We start from the raw sequence: 10,887 nt of genomic DNA, 5'->3' as shown, positions 1-10,887 counted from the left end.
CATAAAGTGAACTTATTTGAAAATAGAGTTATTGCAGATGCAATTAGTTAAGAAGAGGTCATCCTGGAGTAGGATGAGCCTTTAATAAAATACAACCAGTGTCCTTATAAGAAGATAAGAGACAGAGACAGAGACACAAGGAAAACAGCTGGTAAAGACAAAGGCAGAGACCAGAGAGCTGCCTCTACAATCCAAGGAAAACCAAAGATTGCCCCCAACTCCCAGAAACTAGAACAAAGGCATAGAACACTCTTTCAAAATGTCCAGAAGGAACCAACCCTTCTACATCTTGATTTCAGCCTTCTGGCCTCTAGAACTAGGAAAGCATAAATGTCTGTTGTTTGAAACCACCCAGTTTGCGGTTATTTGTTATGACAACCCTGGGAACCGTATATACCTCCCCATCAAGGTCCTCCTTCCAAATCTCACAGAAGCCTGACAAAGACACATGTTTCATTTTCTCTCAACCCATCAACATTTATCTGTCCTAGGTATATTCTTCAGAGTCACAGCCTTTACCAGGTGACAGCGGGTGAATAGACTGTACTTGCTAATGCTTTAAGTAGCTAACTTGATGACTAGCATAAAATATATCTCATTCTCTTCCAGAAATTGAACTCTAAGAAAACCACAATGACAATGTATCTCTGCTGGTTAAACTATGTCTGCTTAAAGAGGCTCCTTAAGAACTCTTAATGGACAGGTGGTGGAGAGTGATTTGGGCAGCTCCTCAGAACCATGCCCTGCAGGCCAGCTGCAGCCTTACATTCTTAGCTTGAATGAGAGGCTCAGTCAGAGTGTAGTCATTCTGGAAATCTCAATGCCTGCCCACCTGTTAGGTATCCCAGCAGAAACTACACAGGAACCGGGATTGCAGCAATGTAATCTATGGAGAGATGAAAACTCAGATCAGCCAGCTCAGTGGGGGAGCAGAACACAGGCTGGACTGTAACTATTTTCCCAGAAGCACAATCACCTCTTGATATGCATTTGTTGATAATTCCCCACCTTTGTTTCTCCCTCACCTTCTCTTGAACCACTTTTGGGCACAAATTAACTCTACCCAGGGCAAAAAAGGTCAAGAGGAAAAATATGCAGCTTGTTTCTTTGGAGTTTTTTATGCTTTGATGTAGTTCTCTAGATGACATACATTATCAGGCTGAAATGAGGCTTTACATGCTACGGATGTTTTGTGTGTTTCTTATTATCACCTGCAAATGGCAGAGAGTGGATTTGACCAGCACCTCCCTGCTTTGCTGCTCTGCCGCCACCAAGCATGGACTTTGGAGAGGAGCACGCCCAGGCTGACTCTAGCTCGCCTGCTAACTGGTGACCCAGAGCAAGTGAATAAGCGTCTCAGAGCTTCTCACCCATGTGAGTTTTGGGAATAAGAATGCCTCCTCATAGTGGGTTGTGAGGCTTAAACACATGACTGTACTTATGGCCCCATGCAGAGTGGCAGGTATATTGTAAAAGTTGAGAATCCTGGCTGGGTGAGGTGGCTCACACCTGTAATCCCAACACTTTGGGAAGCCGAGGCAGGTGGATCACCTGAAGTCGAGAATTTGAGACCAGCCTGACCAACACGGAGAAACTCAGTCTCTACTAAAAATACAAAATTAGCCAGGTGTGGTGGCGCATGCTTGCAATCCCAGCTATTCGGGAGGCTGAGGCAGGAGAATCGCTTGAATCTGGGAAGCGGAGGCAGTTGCGATAGGCCGAGATTGTGCCATTGCACTCCAGCCTAGGCAACAAGAGCCAAACTCCGTCTCAAACAAAAAAAAAAAAAAAAAAAAAAAAGAGAATCCCTTCTCAGAACAATTTTTCTTTAAGTTCTATTTGAAATCTCACTTTGTCTGGTCATCTTAATTCCAAGGTGTCTCAGTCTCTTTTGACACTAGTTGTTCATCAACCATTTATATACTTATTTAATTGATTTTCTGTTTTGTCTCTCCAACTTTAAGCTGGGGAGACAAAGGTATATACCTGGGATCACAGGTATATACCACTATGCCTGGCTGATTTTTGGCACTTTTTTTTGTAGAGATGGGGTTTCACCATGTTGCCCAGGCTGGTCTCAAACTTCTGGGCTCAAGCTATCCACCGACCTTGGCCTCCCAAAGTACTGGGATTACAGGTGTGAGTCACTGTGCCCAGCCTGAATCTATTAATAATAACATTCATGAGCCCATTCTGTGTGTCAGACACCATGCTAAGCACTTCACTTACCTAAACCTGACAACAACCGAGTTAGGATATTAACCTCATTTTAGGAATCTAAAGGGTAAACCTTACTTTAGAATTCACGAGTATGTCTGTCTCAATTCTAGCATCTGAGTTCTTAAACGGAATGTCAGGCACATAGTAAGAACTCTAAAGTAATCTTAAAAAAAAAAAAAAAAAAAAAAAACCTGGTACAATGGCTCCCACCTGTAATCCCAACACTTTGGGAGGCCAAGGAGGGCAGATCACATGAGGTCAGGAGTTCAAGACTAGCCAGGCCAACATGGTGAAACCCCATCTACTGAAAATACAAAAAAATTGCCAGGCATGGTGGTTCCCACCTATAATCCCAGCTACTCAGGAGGCCGAAGCAGGAGAATTGCTTGAACCCAGGATGAGGAGGTTGCAGTGAGCCGAGATAGTGCCACCGTACTCCTGCCTGGGTGACAGAGTGAGACCAGGTCTCAAACACACACACACACACACACACACACACACACACACACACACACACACAAAGGGGGCCGGTCTCGCTATGTTGCCCAAGTTGGTCTTGAACTCCTGGTCTCAAGTGATCCTCCTGCCACAGCCTCCCAAAGTGCTGGGATTATAGGCAGGAGCCACCATGCCTGGCCAGAACTCCATAGTAATCTTTAAAAATTATAAACAGATCCTGATCTATCAGATACCAAAGAAGACAAAAATATGCACTTAATGACAAAGCTTATTTGAAAAAGGCATGTATTAAAATCAAATTTATTCCATGATTATTTTTTAAATGTATTCTTCTTTTTCTTTTTTCTATTAAATTCTCTCCAGTTAGGCTTATCCCTCCTACTCCACCAAAATCACACTTACTAAAATTATTCAAGACCACCATAGTACTAATTTAGTGGTCACTTCTTAGTGAGTCCTCTTCTCCTTGGTCTCTCTGCAGTGTCAGATGTGGGTATTTGAGCCTTCTTTGAACTTTCTTCACTTTACTTCCAGAACACCCTGGTCTCCTGGGTTTCCTCCCATCTCACCAGGCAGCTCCTAGGCTGGCTCCTCTTCTCCTAGGCCTGTTATAGTTGGTGTGTCCCTGGATACAACCCTTGGCCTCTTCTGTATCTACACTCACCCACTGAATGACCTCATCCAGTGTCATGGCTATAAACACAGTATAGTCAGTTCTGCTATCCTATAACATAGTGTGTGTAAAAAAAAATCTCTGTGCTATGCAAAATACACACAGTAACAACCAAAGGTCTTACACAAAAAATGTGATTGGGGGCACAACACTTAAAAATGTCAGCAACTGGCCAGGCATGGTGGCTCACACTTGTAATCCCAGCACTTTGGAAGGCTGAGGCGGGCAGATCACTTGAGCTCAGAAGTTCAAGACCAACCTGGGCAACATGGTGAAATCCTGATTCTACACACACACACACACACACACACACACACAAAGCAGAAAATTACCCGGGTGTGGTGGCATGGCCCTGGACTGCCAACTATTCAGGAGGCTGAGGCTGGAGGATCGATCACCTGAGCCCGGGAAGTCGAAGCTATAGTGAGCTGTGATTGCATCACTGCACTCCAGCCTGGGTGAAGGAGTGAGATACTATCTCCAAATTTAGAAAAAAAAAAAAAAAGGAGGGAGGAGATAACCTGATAAAAAATAATGACACAGTTTTATACATCTTAAATAGTTAAGAAATTCATAAATACGGCCGGGTGCAGTGGCTCACGCCTGAAATCCCAGCACTTTGGGAGGACAAGGCAGGCAGATCACGAGGTCAAGAGATCGAGACCATCCTGACCAACATGGTGAAACCTCACCTCTACTAAAAAATCAGCTGGGCATGGTGGCATGTGTCTGCAGTCCCAGCTACTCGGGAGGCTGAGGCAGGAGAATCACTTGAACCTGGGAGGTGGAGGTTGTAGTGAGCCGAGATTGTGCCACTGCACTCCAGCGTGGCAACAGAGCAAGACTCCATCTCAAAAAAACAAAAAAAGAAAGAAATGCATAAATACTACAGTAAATATCATACTCTACTTTGACAAAGACCAGAAGTTTGCTTGGGAAGGATTGCAGCTTTAGTATAAAGTGGTGGAAGGAAAGTTTTCTAAAATCAGTGGAGAAGTTACACCAACAGACATGAATATGTCTAGGTGTAGCTTGTAACAGGGTGAACTGAGGTTAGCTGGTGGATGTTTGAGGTGTGCTTGTGTGAATAATTTGAGTTTTCCTGTAGAGTTTAGTTCAACTGAGCACAGTTTTTCATGCATTCACTAGTGTTTCTTCCAGAATCAATAGCACATATGCAAATGCAAAATTTGCATTAAGTTTAAATTTTTCTCTAATATATTAATCTATATCAAGTCTTCAAAGACTGTTTCCGAATAAAGTTACATTCACAGGTACCTGGGCTTAAGATTTTAACATATGCTTTTGGGTGGGTCTTTCAATCCATAACATAAAATGTGTCCCCACATTTTTGGAAGTCCCACCCAATGTCTCACAAGGATCATTTTTAACCTTTTACTGACAACTACCCATGGTAAGAAAGACTCTCTACCTCATGTCATAGCTCACACACACACAACTGAAATGTTTCATGAAACTTATTTTGTATGTTGCATTCAGATATTTTTTATTCTTCTTGACCTACCATTAAAAAGAAAAAATGCTAGTCATGACCCACTCTTTGATTTTATGACCTACTGATGATTTATGACCTACATTTTGAAAAACACCACTCTAGAATAAGGAAAAAATCTCCTATCTTTAAGATAAGGTTAGGTTGTAAAAGATTGTTCCTGAGTCTATTTATTTGTAAGTAGAAAGCACGTGATTATTGTTGACTATATTGCACAGGATACAAGCTGATTTGCTGTGTAATCGACTTTTATACTTCAAAATCCTGTTCACTGTTTTAAGGTTCATTCCATTTGCATTTCCAGCAGGCTTTCTCTCTCTCTGTCTCTCCCAATTTATTATATTATCTCACATTTTGGTCACTTTGTAATGTTAACCTCTTCCTACCCACTGCTCTATCACTTACCAGACTTCACTGGGTTAATAGTGCTCATTAGCACCTCCATGTCATCATGAATGTAGGAAAGGGCAGGAAGCTAAGGGCCAATGGCTAAATGACCACTTGACTTTCACTAACTGCCACCCTGCAGATTTGAAAGTGGAGGTGCTTTTGTACTTTCAGCCTCTGCGTGGTCTTTGTGGTCTTGCTGGTTTTTACCCTCACTCCTCTTATGGCCCCTTTGCATGGAGGGCTGTCATTAAGGAGTATAAACTTTGCCAGTGGGCAGCAGTGCCACGTCCTGCCTGTAGTGTTGCTTCTCATTCTGTCCCAGAGGTTTTGTTGTGCCAGCCAAGGCCCTGAGGCCACTCTACTAAAATGGGAAAAATCCTCCCATCCTAGCCCTGCTCCCAACTCACTGAATAATTCCAAAGAAATACAACTCTGTGCTCCCAAGGGCTCAGTTATTTCATGGGGGATCAACCATCTATCAATGCTAATTTTTGAACAGAGCATATTGCAAGTTTAGATAATGTGCCCCCGTCACATCACATATTCATTACAAAGTTAGAACCTAAACTCATGTTCCTGATGTTCCTGGGAGCTTTTCCGTAAGCTATAATGACTCTTCACCTATTTCACAATATTGCTAAGGCTGGATCCTGTTCATCTTCAAATAAACTGGGATGAGTAAAACTATTCACGAAATATTTACAATTTGCTGAAGATACTCAAGTCCTCAATTTGTTATAAATCTTAGCCAAGTTGTGATCTTTTTTTTCTCATAATTCTCTTGGCATTCTTTGCTAGCATCTTCTCCCCTACCTCCAGCTCACATTTGAAATGAGAAATATGAGCTTAGATCTCTCTGGTAGAACAAGAACTATCATTTTCCCTCTACACTCAAATTCTCATTTCTCACACTTTCAATCTTTCTGAAATTCAGCTCTGCGAGAATTGATGTACCCATTTAATGTGATTTGCTTTTTCATCCCCAAAAAAGCTGTTTAAATTGATGGTGCTTTGCAAAATCTTTGTAAATCTGAATAGTGCTTTGTAAAATTAATATATGTCTTTAAAATTTTAAATATATATGAACATCTCTTATGTCTTCATACTATATATGGGGCTGAAATACCTGAAATTACAAAATTTTTCACGTATTTTTTAGTATTACAGGAATTAGATCAGAAACAGTTTTTGTAATTTAATCGGCATATTTTAGACAGAATTTCTCTGATGATCAAAGCTTTTGTCAAGACTGGCTGACAACTGGACCTCACTCTTACCTTCTTTTTTCTTTCCTTGTTCTCACTTAAACATCTCAAATTCTTCATAATTCTACATGAATGCTGTTAACTACTCAGGCTTCTGATCTATTGTAAGTGGCTTCAGAAGCCAGAAGGTGTGCATATTCCTCTGTTGAGTCTGCAGTCAATGCTTTCTGGAACCTGGCTGCTGTCTGGGGGAACAGTAGAAGTTAAGGGGTTTCCCTATAATTTGCACCCTTGACTGCTCCATTCAATTCTTTTGGAAAGCCCCTCTGAGGGAAGCATTTTAGACTTTAAAAACAAAGGTTTTTGTTTCTGCAGTGATACAGAACCTTGACATTTCAAGACTGAAAGGAACAAAACTCAATAACCCAAGGAAAACAATGATGAGAAAATAAGTAAACCAAGTCTAGTGTAAACAGAGGCAGAAAAAAATATTTTAGTACAAAAATAAGGTTATTAAGGACAAGTAGGGGTTGGGTTAAACATAAAAGTGGGAGACGTTTTTATAAAAAAAAATACTTGGCAACATTTCCGAGACCAGCCTACATTAGCCAACAATTTATTTCTGGTTCTTTGAAGTTACTGCTTTGATTCAAGTAGAGTTTTTCCCATTAATGTCTAAAAATTATCTGTTAATAAGCCTAAAAAGTATTAAATAATGGAATCAAGTCATTATCTATTAAAATATTATCAATAATTATTCCCACTATTGTCAGACCTACATGGCATCTCTGTGAGATGAAGCATTTATGATTATGTTAGGTAATTTTTTGAAATGCTGTATTTATTCAGCTGCAAGTAACCGAGAAGCTAAACACAGTGGTTAGAATAAATATGAGTTTGCTGATTTTCTCACAACAGGAAGTTTCTTGGGTAATTGCTGGAGTTGGTTCAGTTACCCAACAATGGTAGGGCCAATGTTTCTGTAATTCCCTAGCCTTGGCCTTTCTCTCATGATTACAAGATAGCTGCTGAAGCTCCAACTATCATGCCTGTGTCCACAAAAGGAAAGATATATGTCTTCTTTAATGATGAAAGCAAAGTTTTCAAAAACTCTTCAACAAATGTTTACTTCCATCTCATTGGAAAGAGTTGTGTCAATTAGCCACTCCAAGGAAGGACGGACTTTCAAGTAAAGGAAATAGAGGGAGAAGGTTAAAAATGGTTGCTGCATCAGCCAACTCATAATGTCTGTCAGAGGTTTTTTTCTGGATATTTCCGACACATGATATAATGTAAATAATCCTGAGAACAAATAGCTTTGATGATTCTGAGTCACCTAACTTCAAAACACCAATGTTACCCAGTTTTTTATTATACTGAAGATGAGAAATAAAATTAAATTTTAAAAGTGGCAGACAGAATAAGGGACCCCCAATTATGCCCACGTCCTAATCCCTAAAACCCATGATCTCGATATGAAGGGATGGGGAGCTGATCCTGAATGCTCTGAGTGGACCCAATATCATTGCAAGTTTTCTTGGAAGAGGGAAGCAAGAATATCAAAGCCACAGAAGGAAACGTCATGACAAAAGCAGAGGCCAAAGAGAGGGAAAAAGGTTTGAAGACACTACGCTGCTGACTTTGAAGATGGAGAAAGGGGCCAGGAGCCAAGGAATCCTGCAGCCTCTAGAAGCTAGAAAAGGTAAGGAAGTAGAGTCTTTCCCAGAGGCTCCAACAGTAAAGTAGCCCCATCTACTACCTTGATTTCAGGACTTCTGACCTCCAGAACTGCAAGATAATAAATGTGTGCTGTTTGAACCTACCGCGTTTATGACGAGTTTTACAACAGCAGTGGGAAACTAATACAGTAGTCCAGATCAGATTAGAATGAAAGCTTCAAACTGCTCTTTAAAAGTAAAAATTAATGCCTTATAAGACGATGGCTACAAGCCTCACAAATTATTTCCTGTGGGCATGCAAAATAGAAATGATAATTGCTAACATATGTTGAATATTTACTATTTCCTGGAAAATACCAATTGCATTGTAGGCATTCAATTCCATCCTTACAACAGCCCTATGAGGTAAATACTAATAGTATCACCCATTTTTCTCGGCACAGATGAATAGACTACCAGGGGACAGGAACATGAGGACTGGGAAGTGGCACATGGACAGCAGCAGAACCCATAGGCAGCAGGACTGGCATGGGTTGGCAGATGGTTGGTAAGGAGTATCTGTGATCGGTAGCACAGACTCACCTGGCTCCTTGGAAGCAGTTGGCTGCCACACCAGTGACCTGGGAACCCAATAGATTGTGTGAGGCACAAAGGGTCACTTCAAGGACTCTCTGTAAGGTCTGTTCTCACTGGGGATAAAATGAAGAAACTGAGGCCAGAACGAAAATAATCCAATGCAAAGGAATTTATTCAGGCTCCCCGGGGAGGTTCTGCGGTCCGACAGGAGGGGCCAGAGAAGTCACAGGGACTCCTCTCAGACGTGGGGTTTTATACAGAGTGAGGGAGCTGGATTGGTTGTGGGAGAGCAGGACTGCTATTGGGTAAGTTACAAGCCTTTACCTAGGACTTGGCTTGTTGTTGGTTGTTAAGACTTGGCTGCTATTGGTTAGCAAGAGGCTAGGGTTACAGCACCTAGTTTGCATACTGGGCTCTTTTAAGGGAAGGTCAGGCTGTGTGAGCATGGGAGAAGGGAACAAGCCTGAGCATGTCTGAGCTTGCCTGAGCTCGTCTGGGCTTGTCCGAGCTTTTGAAAAAAGCGGGGGGGTGTGCGTCCGTGCTCCTGGCGAGGCAACCGGCCTTACACTCTCCTAACTGTTTTTGTAGACACTGGAAAGAATCCGACCAAGGGCTGGAATTGCATCTGAACCACTTAATGGAGTAATGAACGAATTGTGCAGAGAGTTCTTTGTGTTTGTCCTGCCTTGGAGTAGACCAAGGCTGGTATTCACAGAGGCACTGTAAGTCTGACAGAGAAAGCCTAAATAACTTCTCAATTGTAGGGGAAGATGCCAATGCAGTCAAATGACAAAGTTATTCCAGTCTCCCCCAAAAGTGATGTTTGAATCCTGATAAGTTAACACAAACAAACAGAAACGCATACAGCAGCCCTTGCTTTGCGGGGTTCTGATATAAATGTATTTCAGTTAACACAGCACTGTGCAAAGCAAAGGCCGCCTATATTACATTCTCAAAGGAGCAAAAATAATGCAGAATATTACTCTGCAAGGATTCAAATATCAAAAATATATTGTATGCTACTATCTTCCATATTGTATTTATCAAAGATAAGTACTTTAATTGTGCACTGAAAAGATATACAATAAAGTAAAAGCAGCTCTTTAAAACAATGTTATTTGTAAAGCAAGCTTCAAAACTTCCCGCTTACTATCATTTTATTTAGCATTTGGTTAAAAATGTTCCAAAACTCATGGGAAAATATAAGTGTAAAAAAAGTGGTTGTTGCAATTATGAATAAGAATAACTAAAGAATATCAGCCGGGCGCAGTGGCTCACGCCTGTAATCCCAGCACTTTGGGAGGCCAGGGCGGGAAGATCATGAGGTCAAGAGATCAAGACCATCCTGGCCAACATAGTGAGACCCTGTCTCTACTAAAAGTACAAAAAAATTAGCTGGGCATGGTGGCACGCACCTGTGGTCCCAGCTACTCGGGAGGCTGAAGCGGAAGAATCGCTTGAACCCAGGAGGTGGAGGTTGCAGTGAGCCGAGATTGTGCCACTGCACTCCAGCCTGGCGACAGAGCAAGATTCCGTCTCAAAAAAAAAGAGTATCAATAACTTCATTTTAGTACATGTGCAAACATAAGCATCAAAGTGAAAGTATATGAACCAAACAGCTTTATATTATCGGAATGAACATGATCTCAAAGGACATTTAAGTTCACTGTTTAGCCTGCCTTACTGTGTTTTGTTTGTGTAAAAAAGGAAAAAGGCAAACCAAACAAAAAATATCTCCCCTCAAAGTCCTTCCCTTTCTCTGTGTTTAAGTAGGATTAAGAACCATTCCAAAATCTTGTTGTTGAGCCATGTCAAAAAAAAAAAAAAAGGTCCTAAAATAACCACTGGTATGTCCCTTGGGGGAAGAATTCTAATGTCGTCAAGCTGATTTTTGGACCCTGACGGGGGAAAAGAAAGTGTGTCTCATTCCCGGGAATAAAAGGAGATACACGAACAAGGAAATGGCAGGATGAGCTGTTGAGGTTTAAAAAATAAATCGGATGAGGTGTCATGCAGGCTGCCTCCATGACTTAGGGAGGGTTTTTGGAGATCTTCATATTTCAGACTCTTCTTACATCATTCTCCTTTGTCCTAAACGATGACAGTCCTGGCTGTTACTTCCTGTAGACGTAAGGGTGGCCGAAAGGAATGAGGCATAACCGCCTCCACATT

Source organism: Aotus nancymaae, unplaced genomic scaffold (assembly GCF_030222135.1).
Source record: "Aotus nancymaae isolate 86718 unplaced genomic scaffold, 86718_ANA_hifiasm-v0.15.2.pri h1tg000040l, whole genome shotgun sequence".
NCBI lineage: Eukaryota > Metazoa > Chordata > Mammalia > Primates > Aotidae > Aotus > Aotus nancymaae.
The sequence above is the reverse complement of the archived record's forward strand: the minus strand, read 5'-3'. Positions refer to the sequence as shown.